Source organism: Zootoca vivipara, chromosome 16 (genome assembly GCF_963506605.1).
Source record: "Zootoca vivipara chromosome 16, rZooViv1.1, whole genome shotgun sequence".
Taxonomy (NCBI): Eukaryota; Metazoa; Chordata; class Lepidosauria; order Squamata; family Lacertidae; genus Zootoca; species Zootoca vivipara.
Genome location: NC_083291.1, coordinates 7377638 through 7393458, shown reverse-complemented (window position 1 = coordinate 7393458; position 15821 = coordinate 7377638). Strand labels below are relative to the sequence as shown.

The following is a 15821-nucleotide window of genomic DNA, read 5'->3' as shown; positions in this document are numbered from 1 at the left end:
CCTGAGTGCTCACTGGAAGGACAGATCCTGAAGCTGAGGCTCCAATACTTTGGCCTCAGAGAAGAGAAGACTCCCTGGAAAAGACCCTGATGTTGGGAAAGATGGAGGGCTCAAGGAGAAGGGGACCACAGAGGAAGAGACGGTTGGACAGTGTTCTCGAAGCTATGAACATGAGTTAAAAGCCGATCCTCAGGAAAAGGACATTCAATTAAAGTACTATAACTTGATAAGTGGGTTAAACTAAGATTGCAATGGTGCTCTAGCATTATCTTACGTTTTTGTAATTCTTTTGGAGAGTCTATATACCATCCCAATGGTCAACACATTTCCCTGACTGTTCTTTCTTGAAATCTGGATATATTTTGTATGTCTAATGGGATAAATTTGTGGGATTCAAAATAAGTGAAACTATCAAAGGGAAATCAATCTAAATAATTAGAGCAGGGATTTCTGGCAGTCTCACTTTGTTATTTTAATCCAGACCTCCTTCCTTATAAACTACAGAAGCAAGCAGGGAAGGATTAGGCTCCTGCTTTTGTGTTCTTTAAAAAGGTAAATAAGCCACGTTAAAAACCAGTGTGCATCCTTCATTAACTGATATGATACATATGTACTGTGCTCAAGTCTTCCCTTCAGCTGGAATTTGAGTTCTCAAAAGAATGGTTATGCAACTAAACCATATCTGAATAGTCAGACACTGAAGGTAAAGGTAAAGGGACCCCTGACCATTAGGTCCAGTCGTGACCGACTCTGGGGTTGCGCGCTCATCTCGCATTATTGGCCGAGGGAGCCGGCGTATAGCTTCCAGGTCATGGGGCCAGCATGACAAAGCCGCTTCTGGCAAACCAGAGCAGCACATGGAAACGCCGTTTACCTTCCCGCTGTAGCGGTTCCTATTTATCTACTTGCATTTTGACGTGCTTTCGAACTGCTAGGTTGGCAGGAGCTGGGACCAAGCAACGGGAGCTCACCCCGTCACAGGGATTCGAACCGCCGACCTTCTGATCAGCAAGCCCTAGGCTCAGTGGTTTAACCACAGCGCCAGGAAGGGGGGGGGGGTTAGTTCAGTATTTAAGTGGCAGAAACACTGCAAGCATGGAGGTGGGGGCAGAACAACATTCACCAAAGTTCTCAACCATCTCATACTTCCTCAGAATATGGTTCCGTTCAGCTATCAGAACCGATGGCAGGGCTTACGTACAGTAGGCAGAGCAAGGACTGAGTTTTGTTCGAGGAGGAGGAGGAGGAGGAGGAGGCTGCCGCAAGAAACTAAATAAAAACCAGAGATATCTTTAAATAGAACTACTACTTCAGACATAGTCAAAATATCCCTTCTCCTACCTTTCCTTTAAATGGTGGTGAAAATAAATTGCCCAAAGAACTGAAGAATTTTTTTTTTAACTTCACTGGTCAGTAAATTATTGCATATTTTGTTACTGGCATATTGTCAAATCACAATGAGAAAATATCACTTTGGGAGGGGGTGGGGTGGGGAATCCACCATGAAGAACCTATGCTCTTGAACACTAAGTTGAAAAACACAAGACTTTTTCATGTTAGTTTATTTTGCCCTGAGTGGCCCAAAGTGTTTTCCACGGCTACGTATCTGAAAAAGGCAGATAGTCTGTAAAAGAGATATAAGACAACTTGCAGAACGAAGATCGCTTTTATCTCTACAAATGCAGCTTGACAGAAAATGGAAAACCGCAAACACAAGCCAGGGCTCTGAAAGTAAACAACATGTGAAAAAGGAAGAAGAAAAAAGGAGGAGGAGGAGGCGAACAGGGAGCATTCATTGCTAGTGTAAACACTTGGTTTCTTATAAGGCTAAGAACAGAGTCTGCATTTCACTGAATCGACAGAATGTTAGCAAACAAGCTTTTATTCTTCCTCCTACTACAACTGAACTGAAAAGAAACTGTTAATGCAAAACTATTCCACTCTCCAAGACCAATTTCAAGTTTATAATATTGTATTTACACTTAACACTTTGTTTTGAAATGTATACCATATTTTGAAATTTTGCCGGCAGAATCATTTTTTCAAATCTCCACACAGAAAGGGTGGGATTTAAAACCAATGTAAATTAAATATCGGAGTGCAATCTTTTCCTTGAGTTTGCATCAGCCGAAGAGTTCTAGGATCTCGGCAGAAGCCCTGCTACGGCCGCGGAACACAATATATTCTGCCAGCATATCAGAAGTCTCCAATATGCTGTTGGGATGCACCACAAAACACAGCTGCTCTGCCAGAGAAAATAGAGACTTAGAGCAGCCAAAATAGGGATGGAGACATGGTCAGAGCACACATTCTATGCCACTTCAATTCACAACACAACCATGTTCTGCCACCATACTTGGGAGGTTATGCCGCCTGTACACAGTCATGACCTTTCGTTGCCCAGACTGTACGATTTGATACGAAAAACTTGTACATGTGATCTGAGCATACGATTTAAAGGGTAGGGTTGTGTTCTTCTGGTTTTCAAAAGGCAGCAAGTACCGTATTACTGCTGCAGTCATCCCAGAAGCCATAAAAGACCTTTCACAGGGAGTTTTGATATATTAGCTCACAAAGACTTTGGCCAGCTATGCAAAAGTAGCCCAGCCATCTTTGCATCCAAGCCAAACAAGCAGTTATTTGCTCATTTATCTTCAGATTATGAATTCGACTGGCGTTTATTTTGGTAAAGTAAATACAGTGTCAGAATGCAGTCGCTGTTTGTTCTTGGGTCTTTCTAGTAAACAAACAAAGCTGAGAACAGTTCACTGAGTAGAAAAGTTAATGATTTGGGGGTGTCTTTTTCGGGAAGGTTTAAAGTACATTTATAAACTTACATAGTGCTAAAGTGCTTCATTTAGGGTGCAAGCCTAACAATTGTCTTGCCGGCCAGGTGAAGCCTATGGAGAAAAAGATAAGATTGCACACAATCTGTTATAAGGGAGCAAAAAAAAACACAAATAAAGCTCTGCCCAGAATTATAAAAAAGCAATTTTAACAAAATACATCGTAAAGCAGCTCATTCTCCTTAGTGTTTCTACAATTCCCTTCTTTTCTCTGTTCTCAAACCTACATTGCATTTGTGATGAAACTGCGCTATTTAAAGGCATGGATGTTGCAAGTCAATATCACCAGTAATAGCCTTATCCCAGGAGGCTGGTTAACACATCACCTTGAGCTTCTTAGACTCTACAGCACAGGTGGGGAAACTTTGGCTTGCAAGTCAAACTGGCAGGGATTCAAACGTTGTCCGCAAGGCTGCATTCCCCAATCCATGCTTACCTGCCCCACACCTTTCAGCATATGTGCTGTCTGCTATTGGGAAGGTACAAATGCAGTTGTCAGTGCACAATTGGAAGCCTTAAAGTGCATTGGCAAAGGACAACAGGCATTGGCCCTAGCAGATGGATTGGCGGTGCAAAAAAGTTCCCCCATGGGAACTCTTGGCAACCTCTTAAGTTCTGACTTCTGGTCCAGATCTACTTGTAAAATCTGCCCCCACCAACTAGGATCTGATAAGGATCCAGCCCACGTAGGCAAAATGTCCCCCTGCTCTATGCAGTCTTCGAAATTAGCCAGGCAGCAGGAGCTTTTTGCACCTATCAGCCACTTGAGACCAAGTGAAGATGCCTGGGCGCCAGGATGATGCCTGACGGCTCCACCACCTGGGGAATCTTTGGATCTGGACTGTTTTCCGCACACAAATACCCCCTCCTGTAGAATCTACCAGTTTACATTTTATCTGCACCATCCGAATGAATTTCAGGAACCAAAATGCTTTTTCGAAGCAGGAGCAGCAAATGACATTATAATTAATTGCTGTAGCTTGTCTTCACTTACGCCACCTCACTGCCCTGCTCACAGTCGTGAAAAATATTCTCACGTTATGAATGGTCCATGTCACTATTAAGAAAATGAGGTCGGAATAGATTATGTGTATATATGTGGACTGTCCCTGCTTCAAGTGACTTTTCTTCTTGAAGTTCTCAAAGCTCTTAAACTAGCTCAAGGTTGTCCTCTGAACTAACCAGATGCTTAGCTGAGAATCAATCCCAGCCAGTCAAACATAAGACACTGGAGCCATCTTGCCCAAAAATTGCAACTAGACATTCCATTTTGGTGACTGGAACCTTGGGTTTAAGGATCCATTCGCCACCTAGCTTATATATCTGAGTTTCTAACGCTGGCTCTAAGGTTTGAGGAAGGGAAGCATAAAAACAACCAAAGAGCAAGAGTTACGGTGTTACATGAAAATTGTATACAAGTCTTTCCAACCATTTTTTTTTCAGTTAAAAAGCAGTGTCAGGAGATTAAAGGCGCAACACAAACTTGGACTTGGGACCTCTGCATTTGCTGATTCAAGCTGGAATAGAATTCAGAGAAGAGAAGTGGACCATGGAGAACAGATCAAGTGGCCAGTCTGCCAACAGCAATCCTGTGCTCAACTCTGCACCCTTCTTGAGTAACATTTAAGTAATTTAAAGTTTGTACCCAGCCCATCTGGCTGGGTTTCCCCAGCCACTCTGGGTGGCTTCCAACAAAAATTTAAAATACAGTGGTACCTCGACTTACGAACGACTTGACAACCGAATTTTTTGACTTACGAATGGGGGTAATGGCCGCGCGCTTACGAATGTCTCGACATCTGAAAAAAAATCCGCGGCGGTTTTAGATAGGATTTTTCAACTTGCGAATTTTTCCGTTTTCAATGCATTCCTATGGGAAATCGCGTTTCCAATGGCGTTTTTCGACTTAGGAATTTTTCGACTTACGAAGGTGCCTTCGGAACGGATTAAATTCGTAAGTCGGGGCACCACTGTACATTAAAATGTCACCCATTAAAAACTTCCCTGAACAGGGCTGCCTTCAGATGTCTTCTGAATGTCAGGTAGTTATTTATCTCTTTGACATCTGATGGGAGAGCATTCCACAGGGTGGGTGCCACTACCAAGAAGGCCCTCTGCCTGGTTCCCTTTAACCTCATTTTTCACAGCGAGGGAACCACCAGAAGGCCCTCGGTGCTGGACCTCAGTGTCCGGGCTGAATGGTGGGGGTGGAGACGCTCCTTCAGGTATACTGGGCCGAGGCCACTTAGGGCTTTAAAGGTCAACACCAACACTTTGAATTGTGCTCCGAAAAGCTGCTTTTATTAAGAAAAAACAAGTCAGGACTTCCTCTCACACTTTAGCATGCACCTTAGTGCACAGGTGGGGAGCCTGTGGCCCTCCTAAGGTTGCTGGATTACATGTCATCTCATCTCATTCCAGACTGGTAGTCATGCTGGCTGAGCCTGATGGGACTTGTAGTCGAAGAACATTTGAATGGCCACAGCTTCCCCACTCTACCCTTAGCCCTTGCTTTGGAAGAATACATGACCGCCACATTCAGATGTTGTTGTTTAGTCGTTTAGTCGTGTCCGACTCTTCGTGACCCCATGGACCATAGCACGCCAGGCACTCCTGTCTTGCACTGCCTCCCGTAGTTTGGTCAAACTCATGTTCGTAGCTTCGAGAACACTGTCCAACCATCTTGTCCTCTGTCGTCCCCTTCTCCTAGTGCCCTCAATCTTTCCCAACATCAGGGTCTTTTCCAAGGATTCTTCTCTTCTCATGAGGTGGCCAAAGTATTGGAGCCTCAGCTTCATGATCTGTCCTTCCAGGGAGCACTCAGGGCTGATTTCCTTAAGAATTGATAGGTTTGATCTTCTAGCAGTCCATGGGACTCTCAAGAGTCTCCTCCAGCACCATAATTCAAAAGCATCAATTCTTCGGCGATCAGCCTTCTTTATGGTCCAGCTCTCACTTCCATACATCACTACTGGGAAAACCATAGCTTTAACTATACGGACCTTTGTCGGCAAGGTGATGTCTCTGCTTTTTAAGATGCTGTCTAGGTTTGTCATTGCTTTTCTCCAAAGATGCAGGCGTCTTTTAATTTCGTGACTGCTGTCACCATCTGCAGTGATCAAGGAGCCCAAGAAAGTAAAATCTCTCACTGCCTCCATTTCTTCCCCTTCTATTTGCCAGGAGGTGATGGGACCAGTGGCCATGATCTTGGTTTTTTTGATGTTGAGCTTCAGACCATATTTTGCGCTCTCCTCTTTCACCCTCATTAAAAGGTTCTTTAATTCCTCCTCACTTTCTGCCATCAAGGTTGTGTCATCTGCATATCTGAGGTTGTTGATATTTCTTCTGGCAATCTTAATTCCTGCTTGGGATTCATCTAGTCCAGCCTTTCGCATGATGAATTCTGCATATAAGTTAAATAAGCAGGGAGACAATATACAACCTTGTCGTACTCCTTTCCCAATTTTGAACCAATCAGTTGTTCCATATCCAGTTCTAACTGTAGCTTCTTGTCCCATTCAGATAGAGATTTGTAATACAGTGGTACCTCTACTTACGAATGTTTCTACTTACGAATGGAGCTCCGTCCGCCATCTTGGATGCGGTTTAGATAGGATTTTTTCCACTTACGAATTTTTAGATAGGGTTGCTTCGACTTACGAATTTTTTCTCCCAATGCATTCCTATGGGATTCGACTTACACATTTTTTCTACTTACAAATATGCGTTCGGAACGCATTAAATTCGTAAGTAGAGGTACCACTGTACTTGGGTTGTGTAGGGCTGCTGCCTCTTGCAGTAGCAGTGCAGTGAGTCTATTCCTTCAGGAACAGAGCAAAAGAGGGCCATTCAGAAGGGGGATATGCTTCAATCTCCGTGAGCATAGATCTACAAGTTATTTCATGGAAAGCCATGTGCTAAAATGGATGCGATTGCTCTGCCTCCACCGGAATAGCTTTGTTGTGCAAGGTGAACCCTTCCTTCTTCAGCCCTGCAACAAAACTACAACAGCAAATCAAAACCACAAGGTCCAGTTTCTGCAATCCCCTGAACAGTAACTTTGGTCACTCTTAGATGTTCAATCACAATAGAGTGTTTATTTTGCAGCTTCGGATCAACATTACAGCCGAAAAGCAGCAAATGGACTCGAAAGCCATAAAATAACCCCCAGCAAAACTTGCCTCGTTATCACCACCAGATGCTTGAGATGCTTCCAGCACAATGTCAATCACACCATCCATTTCGGAAGAGCTCCTGTACATTTCTATTATCAGGGGTCTGCCGGGACTTGTGGCTATAAGAAGTCTCAATCCGGTGTCTTTCTAAGGTGCTGAACCAAAGCTAAAGATGAGGTCGGGGGAGAACTGAGCTGAAGACTGGAAAAATGAGAAACTAAAATTGAAACCAAAAATGGCTGAGCAGCACTGCTCTCTGAGCTATCCTTTCTCCCTCGAGCCTTGGGGTGGTGGGTTCCTCCCCTGCCCTGCTTTCTCTCTTATACACCCCCAAAACCTCTCACTACCCTTTCTCCTAACTTCCTCTTTCTGCCTGCATCTGTGCAAAGAACTCCTTACAGCAACGATTATATACAACAGGCACGTCCAACTTCCAAGAAACTGCAATCTACTCCCACTATATATAAAAAAAACTGGCAGTGATCTACCCAGTGAAGTGGCAGTGATCTAGATCGAGATTGACCAGTTGGACATCCCTGATACTGTATAGGATATTAGTTCTGTTTGTTGCTAAGGTGCTTTTTGATACTGGCTAATCAGAATAAAACAGGACCTGGAGCTAATTGTTTTTCTCTCTATTCTGTTCCTCGTTTGAAAACAAAATTCATTTGCTTTGTTACACGGCCAATATATTTGGACAGAGTTTCCAGGACTCAAACCACATCAACAATATTTACCATTTTAAGTTTACATTTACTGTATGAAGTATTTCAGGAGCCACACACCATCAGGCAATCATATTTTATCTGTGAGAGGAAACGAGATTCCAAGTCCATTTCCCTCTCACTAAAGTCTCAGTGGCACAAACCACTTTCTTGATACCCTGTGCGACGGACCCAAGGACTTTGCCACCAATTAATATGCGACAAACCCAGTCCCGGCGTTGTCACTAAACTTTCGAGGATCCGCTGCCACCAATTATGTGACGAATTGTCCTCCCTCTCTATTACTAAAAATGTGACACAGGAATCCAGGGGTGAAACCACCCTCCCTCTTCTCCTTAAGATAAACCCCTTTTACTTGTGGGTTTCTTAGTAAAGAGAGTCTTCCAGCTTATGTGGCCTGGTATCTTGGGAAACTCTAGGCTGTTTGACGGAATAACCTCTTGCCTACAGTAAAGGGTCTCACACAGTTTGATTCCCCACTGCAAAAGTTTGCCCTTTCCACTCTGGCAACTTTGTGGCACCCCAGGTTACCCTCCTAAGCCTCCTCAGTGTAACTCTAGGACACAAACTGGCGCCTCTATTCCCGAGGTAAGTTTTGTCCTCTACTGAGCCACCACTTCTGTGAGTTTTGATACCCAGCTGGAATAACCAGGAACATCCACTTTTTAATATAACATTCAAGAAAGCTTTATTCAAACTAGAGGTCTTTAAACGCGTAATGGTTTCATGTGTACAGGCTCTTAGATCATATTCTTAGTTTCCTTTAACAATGACTAGATAATATAATTCAATTAAACTCCTCAGAACACTTTAAGATCTCCTGCTCCTACACGCTCCCTCGCTACCTCTTCACTCTCACAACCCTCTCCCAATCCCCAGAACCAACTGCCTCCCATTCCTTTTAAACTCCTGGCAGTCCCGCCCCTCAGGAATGGAATGCGTCATTTATCCAGGAGGTTGGGGTTTAACTCTTTGCACCCTGGAGTTCTTTTGCCCACCAGGCCAATCCGTCACATCCTGCAGTGTAGCTTCAAGCTCACCAAGAGCTAATATTAATGCCTCAAGCCATTTCTGAGCAGTGCAGGCAGCTACGTTCCTCTGCTACTACCAACACGGAGATAGCATAAGGGCTGGGAGAAGCCCAAAGTTCTCACTTGTTTCAGGAGGGAGCAGAGCTGGGTCGTGATATTGGGTTCAATGTCTTTATAAACTATTTGGATGAAGGAATTGAGGAGACGCTCATCAAATTTGCAGGTGACACCAAACTAGGAGGGGTAGCTAGGCCACAGAAGACAAAAATCAGGATTCAAAATGACCTTAACCGATTGGAGAACTGGGCCCAAGCTAACAAAATGAATTTCAATAGGGACAAATGTAAGGTTCTGCGCTTAGTCAGGAAGAACCAGATGCACAAATATAGGATGGGGGACATTTGGCTTGCTAGCAGTACACGTGAAAAGGATCTTGGGGTCTTGGTGAACCACAAGCTTAACGTGAGTCAACAGTGTAATGCAGGCAGCAGCAAAAAAGCTGATGCTATTCTAGGCTGCATCAGCTGGTTTTTATGTTGGACCAATCAAGTGGGAAAACATCCCTTCTCTTTTGCCTTCCTGTGTGCACCTGCTGCCAAAGCGTTATGGTTGGCACCCATCTCTAGAGCTGCCAGCTGCCACAGCACTATACTTGCAGCTTTCTCCCTCTCTCAGCAGCCCTTTAGTGGGCAGAAAAGGATGAGGCCATATGGGCAGCCATTGTGAAGGTACCACAGTGTAGCTCCATGGCAGCTGCCCACACCAGCTCTCACTTTAAAACTTAAGAAGCAAGACATACTTTAATGATCCGTCTTCCAACTTTAAGGGCAAAAAGGCAGCTGTACTGACACACACAGAGTGCACGGTGCCTGCCCATTCTGAATTTGGGAGAAAAAGGGAGGGGTGGGAGGAAGCAGCAACTAACTCAAAAGCCCACAGTATCTACTGTGTCACAATGTGCTTCCAGAGGTAAGGAGACTGGCTTAGACAGAAGTCTGACAAGAGTAAACATCAGCACAGACAACGCCAAACAACAGCTTAAAACGAAAGGGCACTGAACTCATCTTGGCTATCTGTCTTTACAAAAGAGATTACCTTCTTTGTGTTGTGAAAGAAACGGCTGTGGCAAGCAGAACATTTTCAAGTTCAGAATTGGTTCGTCGGCTATACCCAAAAGGGCAGAGCAGAGTTAGCTCATAATCTGGTGGCCCACTCTTCATCAACTAATTCGACATGCAGTTGTACAAGACCTCAATAAAACCATATAAACTACCATATATACTCGAGTATAAGCCTACTTTTTCAGCACCCAAAAATGGGCTGGAAGAGCCACCCTCGGCTTATATTCGAGTGAGGCGGGTGGCGGCGGGGAAAGGCACAGGACTGGGGGTTCGGAGAAGCGCTGCGCTGCGCCTCGCCTCTCCGAACCCCCGTCCTATGCCTGCTCTCTGAGAGGCGGCGGGGAGGGAGAAGCGATGAGAAAGGGATCCTTCCTCGCCACTTCTCCCCCCCCCCCGCTGCCGACAGCTGGAAAAGGCATAGGATGGTATTTATTTTTATTTTTGAAATTTACCAGTAGCTGCTGCATTTCCCACCCTCGGCTTATACTCAAGTCAATAAGTTTCCCCAGGTTTTCTGAGGTAAAATTAGGTGCCTTGGCTTATATTTGGGTCGGCTTATACTCGAGTATATACGTATATTTATTGTGGCTTCCATTTGGGCAATACTGCTGCTGGTTTGTATCAAATGGTAGCTTTGCGCTAGCAGAAGTACGTACTTCCACTAGCGGTAGACAAGGAATCCAATTTTCACCAGTCTGTCCTATCATCTGCAGCCTTTTGTGCCATATCTGATACCATCCCAGAGGAGGTGGTTTTGGGAGTCACAGGGACGAAGGATCAACAAAAATTGCACAAGATCACCCCTGCATTCAACAACCTTTGTCAACCAAATACTGTATTGGATAGGGGAGGGAGAGAGAATTTCTGCCATTCCATTTATAATTCTATTTTTAAATGACTTTCAGATTGCACTATATATGGGTTCTCAAGGCAGCTTACACAAAAATTCAAATAAAAAGTGCAATGTCAGGGCAGGTTCAGCCGCAGGTCAGCACAGAGACCCGGAGACGAGCAGTAAAATTTACTCTTTATTCAAAGAGACGAAATGCAAACAGAGAACTCCACAGGAGCCCCATGAAGCAGCTGCCAGGACTGAGGATCTGAGCTTCTCGCTTCCTCCTAAGGCCTTTCCAAAAGTTGCAAACTCCTTTGAGGAGATGCTCCCTGTCTCTATTGTTCTAGGGAGAGAGAAACAGTGGAACTGGCAGGCTGCTGGGGATCTCCACCTCGGCCGTTTCACCTATTGCTTGCTCAGCCTCCAACTCCTCTGCCTCCACCTTTCTTCCTCTGACCCGTCTTCTGCATCCCACCACCATTCTTCTGCATCAGATCCTTCCTCCTCTGAGCAGTGTTCAAAATTAGCCAGGCGCGTTTTGCTACTGGCGCGGGGTTCAACTGCGACTACAGTACATGCGAATCTCTGGGCGCCAGGTTAGCAACTGCTGTTTATAAACCTCTGCCTTAGTCCACTGTCAATACCATTTCCATTTCCACTGTGTGGTTTCTACCTTCTTGCGTACTGGGACAAGTGAACTGTTTTAAGAGCAAGCCTACAAGTCAAGCAATGTAGTTGAGGTCATAGAACTGTAGCGTTGGAAGGGATCCTGAGCGCCAACTAGTCCAGCCCCCTGGGCAACAGACAATCCCTGACATGCAAACAGTACTTGCTTCTGCTCAGATTAATCGTCTTCAGGTGGCATCACGACTTCAATGCATGTGGACCACTTTAACTTTGTTAGGCGAGAGATGCGTCCTCAGCACCAGGTGTAGCTGCCTCCTTGGATGCCAGGATTAGAGCAGAACCGTTCTGTACCCTTCTAATTACACAGCAGCAGGCAGTTGGAGGACATTCAGTAAGCACTTGCTGATCCCAGTCCTCCTCGTTCAGCTCCCTGGTGCAAAATCATGCCTTCCTTTGTTCTGTCAAAGGTCATTGACAGAAGCAACCCTTAGGAAAGTTTTAAAAAATCTATTTGAAACACTTAGAAGATTGTTTCACAGACTCCCCGTTACAAGCCAGGCATTCTTTTCTTTTTTAAAAAAAAAATGTGAGCACCAGCCACTGCTTTTTCATCCCAGAATCCTAAGTGTGTAACCTGAAAACTCTGCACCTAGAAAGGACTTCGCTGGCAATCTTCTTTCCAAGCTCAATCTATAAACAGACTGCATGGTTACAACATCCAATCTAATTTTTTCTACCTTTTTTTTCCACATTCAACTACTTTGCATTAGCACTTCTCCTGATGAAGAACTCTGGAGAACTTGTAACCTTGCCACAATTTTGTGACTTCCTAACCGGCGCTCACAGAGCTGCTACCCAACTGTGAACTCTGGAGTAATACAAATGCAACGTCTTACTCCGCATGAAAGAGCAATCAACGAAATGTGATTTCTTAAGACACTGAAAAGAAACTAATTGGCCACAGTTGCTCATTTGGATTTACTACTTGTACTAATCAATACCGGCAGCACAGCACATTTTATAGAGTGAAGTTTTGCAAGAGAACAGGCTTAACATATCCTTGCTTATTCTCAAGCACGGAATATGTCTCATGTTCCTCCATCCTCTCCTAACATAATGCTTGGCCTCTGAAAAACACCTATTAGATACGTCAAACTCGGAAAACAGCCCCAATAAATATATATCTATACTGGCATCATATATAATCATGTAGGTCAGTGGTTTTCAACCAGTGTGAAGTGGCACCCTGGGGTGCCTTGAATGATGGTCAAGGGTGCCAGAGGCAACACTGGCCTCCACCCCTCTATAATAATAATAATAATAATAATAATAATAATAATAATAATAATAATTTATTATTTATACCCCGCCCATCTGGCCGGGTTCCCCCAGCCACTCTGGGCGGCTATCCAGAGTGGCTATCCCAGCCACTCTGGGCGGCTATCTATCCTTCCCTCCCTATTCTGATGCCCTCGTGTCGCTGCCTCCCAAAGGTTTGCACAGCTGTTTGTTGCAGCAGTCCTTGCTACAAGCTCCACAGGCGAATGGTGGGGCTGGGGCTGGCCAAGGGGTGCTTCCCAGGCCCCTGTGGGCAGTGGGAGGAGGCACCTTTCTTTGGGGCAGGGAGAAGCCATTCAGGGACCAGGGGTGGCCCCTGCGGCTGCCCAGAGGACACCCAAGGAGAAGGGAGAGGAGATTAGGCTGAGGGAACACTCCACAAGGGGTGGGTGTTTGAAAAAGGGTGAGAGACTGCCAGTCCTGCAGGCAAAGGGTGACACAACTGGGCTCCTGAGCACCACAGGGATGCTACAGAAAGAATGTAGTTGATCTAGGGAGCCGTGGACCCAAAGAGCCTGAAAACCTCTAGTGTAGGGAAAAGCCATTCATCCCTTGTCCAGCACTGATAGAAACTCACATAAGTAAGCTAGGCGCCAAATGGCTCTTAAACCAAGGTTATAATCGGTGGTACGGAATGTTCTAGTTGCTATTTTGGGGCAAGACGTCTCTAAGGTCTTATTTTCCAAATGACTGTGACTGATTATGAGTTAAACATCTGGTTAGTTCAGAGGACAACCTTGAGCTAGGTTAAGAGCTTTGAGAACTTCAAGAAGAAAAGTCACTTGATCCAGAGACAGGCCACATATATATTGGCCTATTCCAACCTCTTTTTCTTAATGGTGATATGGACCATTCATAACATGAATATTTCCCCCCCACACACACACACACACAATTGTGAGCAGGGCAGTAGGGTGAAGTAAGTGAAGACAGGCTACAGCAATTAATTATAATGTCATTCACTGCTCCTGCTCAGAAGCAGCATTTTGGTTCCCGAAATTCATTTGGATTATGCAGATAAAATCTAACGGACAGAATTCTACAGGATGGGGTGTCAGTGTGTGCAAACAGTCCAGGTCCAATGATCCCCAAGCATGAACCTCCAGGTGGTGATGTTAGGTGCCCTCCTGGAACCTAGGCCTCTTCACTTGGTCGCAAGTGGCTGATAACCAGGTGCAAGATGCGCCTGGTGCCTGGCTAATTCCGAAAATTGCTGTCTAGCCAAGCTGATCTGTACTTGAATTTGTGGCTTTAGATTGCACAGTGCAATTCTAAAAAAGAAACCACACCTACCCAACAGTGTGAAGCAACTTAAGTAAGGGTATTTCGCCAGTTAAAACAGGGAAAGGAAAGAGTTATTTGTGCAAGGCAATGAAGAACATGAACTCTTAACCTAATCTGTCAACCTTATGAGTTGAAAGGAAGGGGGAGCTGGCATATGTATCCTTCAACTCTTAACTGCCTTGCATGCATAAAAAGGCCACTGCAGATATCACTCCTTTCCTTATTACTTTTTAATATGGTCAATTAAATATTGAACATATGGATTCCAGCAAATCCAGTCAAAAGACGTGAATTCCAGTGAAAACAGTGGAAAGTGCTATTTCAAACTAAGCCTACAACTGCATCTTTAGCTACGGTACAGTACCAGAACGGTATAGCCTGCAACAGAATGTATCTGGTGGAAGGGAATGGCATGACGAAGGTTAGCTATGCAAAGCACAGGGAGGGAGGAGGGGGTGTGTACACCCACAAACAGATGCAAAGAGCAATGCAAAAAAAATTAATAATGTCCATGTGCCCAAGTTGTTAACCAGAATTTAAAAAAAATAATACTCAGTAGGTTTAAGATTAAAAGCATGTGAACCTAAGGCTAACAGAATGTATTGTACCCTAAGTAAAAGGTAAAGGAACCCTGGACGGTTAAGTCCAGTCAAAGGTGACTATGGGGTTGCGGCACTCATCTCTCTTTCAGGCCGAGGGAGCCGGCGTTTGTCCACAGACAGCTTTCCTAGTCATGTGGCCAGCAGGACTAAACGGCTTCTGGCGCAACGGAACACCATGACGGAAACCGGAGCGCACAGAAATGTCGTTTACCTTCCCGACGCAGTGGTACCTGTACCTATTTATCTACTTGCACTGGCATGCTTTCGAACTGCTAGGTTAGCAGGAGCTGGGACAGAGCAATGGGAGCTCACTCTGTTGCGGGGATTCAAACCGCCAACCTTCTGATCAGGAAGCCAAAGAGGCTCAGTGGTTTAGACCACAGCGTCCCTCATGTACCGTAAGTAGGATTCTGCTGGCAAGAACATCCCCAGAGCAGAGTTCCACTCATAAGAGGAGGCTGGGGTGACGATTTTCACTGATTCTCCCTTCCCTCTGAAGCCCTTTCTGCCCCACCATCTTCATTAGAGGGATGGGGGCCCCTCTGAGCAGCAAGAGGGACTGCATGGGAGAAAGGAGAAGTTGGAGAAATCTCCCTCTCCTCTTCTACTGTTAAGAACGTCCATTGGATCAAAGTAGCTCTTTCATTTGTGGACAATTAGTCAGGATCCTAGCCACTAAAACCATGTTTATACAGTGGAACCTTGGTTTACGAATTTTCAGTTTACGAATGCCGCAGACCCATCCGGAATGGATTTATTCACTTTCCATTACTTTCAATGGGAAAGTTTGCTTCAGTTTATGAACGCTTCACTTTATGAACAGACTTCCAGAACCAATTACACCCATGCTTCGGGTTAAGTACGCTTCAGGTTGAGTACTCCGCGGACCCGTCTGGAACGGATTAATCCACTTTCCATTACTTTCAATGGGAAAGTTCACTTCAGTTTATGAACGCTTCAGTTTAAGTACTCCGCGGACCGTCTGTTACAGATTAATCCACTTTCCATTACTTTCAATGGGAAAGTTCGCTTCAGTTTATGAACGCTTCAGTTTATGAACAGACTTCTGGAAATAATTGTGTTCATAAACCGAGGTACCACTGTATAGTACTTAAAGATAAAGGTAAAGGGACCCCTGATCGTTAGGTCCAGTCATGGACAACTCTGGGGTTGAGGTGCTCATCTCGCTTTACTGGCTGAGGGAGCTGGCATACAGCTTCCGGGTCATGTGGTCAGC

General features: G+C 44.9%; 1 protein-coding gene across 4 annotated transcripts in view; it reads right to left on the bottom strand.

The window, feature by feature from the left end:
• Nucleotides 1–15821, bottom strand: part of JAK2 (Janus kinase 2) — a 92138-nt gene that overhangs the window by 59252 nt on the left and 17065 nt on the right. Inside the window, exon 3 of one of the 4 annotated variants that reach the window (XM_060268855.1) lies at nt 2838–2900. The exons of the other annotated variants lie outside the window; for them this stretch is intronic. The gene's annotated coding sequence lies outside the window, so the exon portion shown is untranslated. The remainder of the gene's footprint in view (nt 1–2837; nt 2901–15821) is intronic. 4 annotated transcript variants of the gene reach the window in all.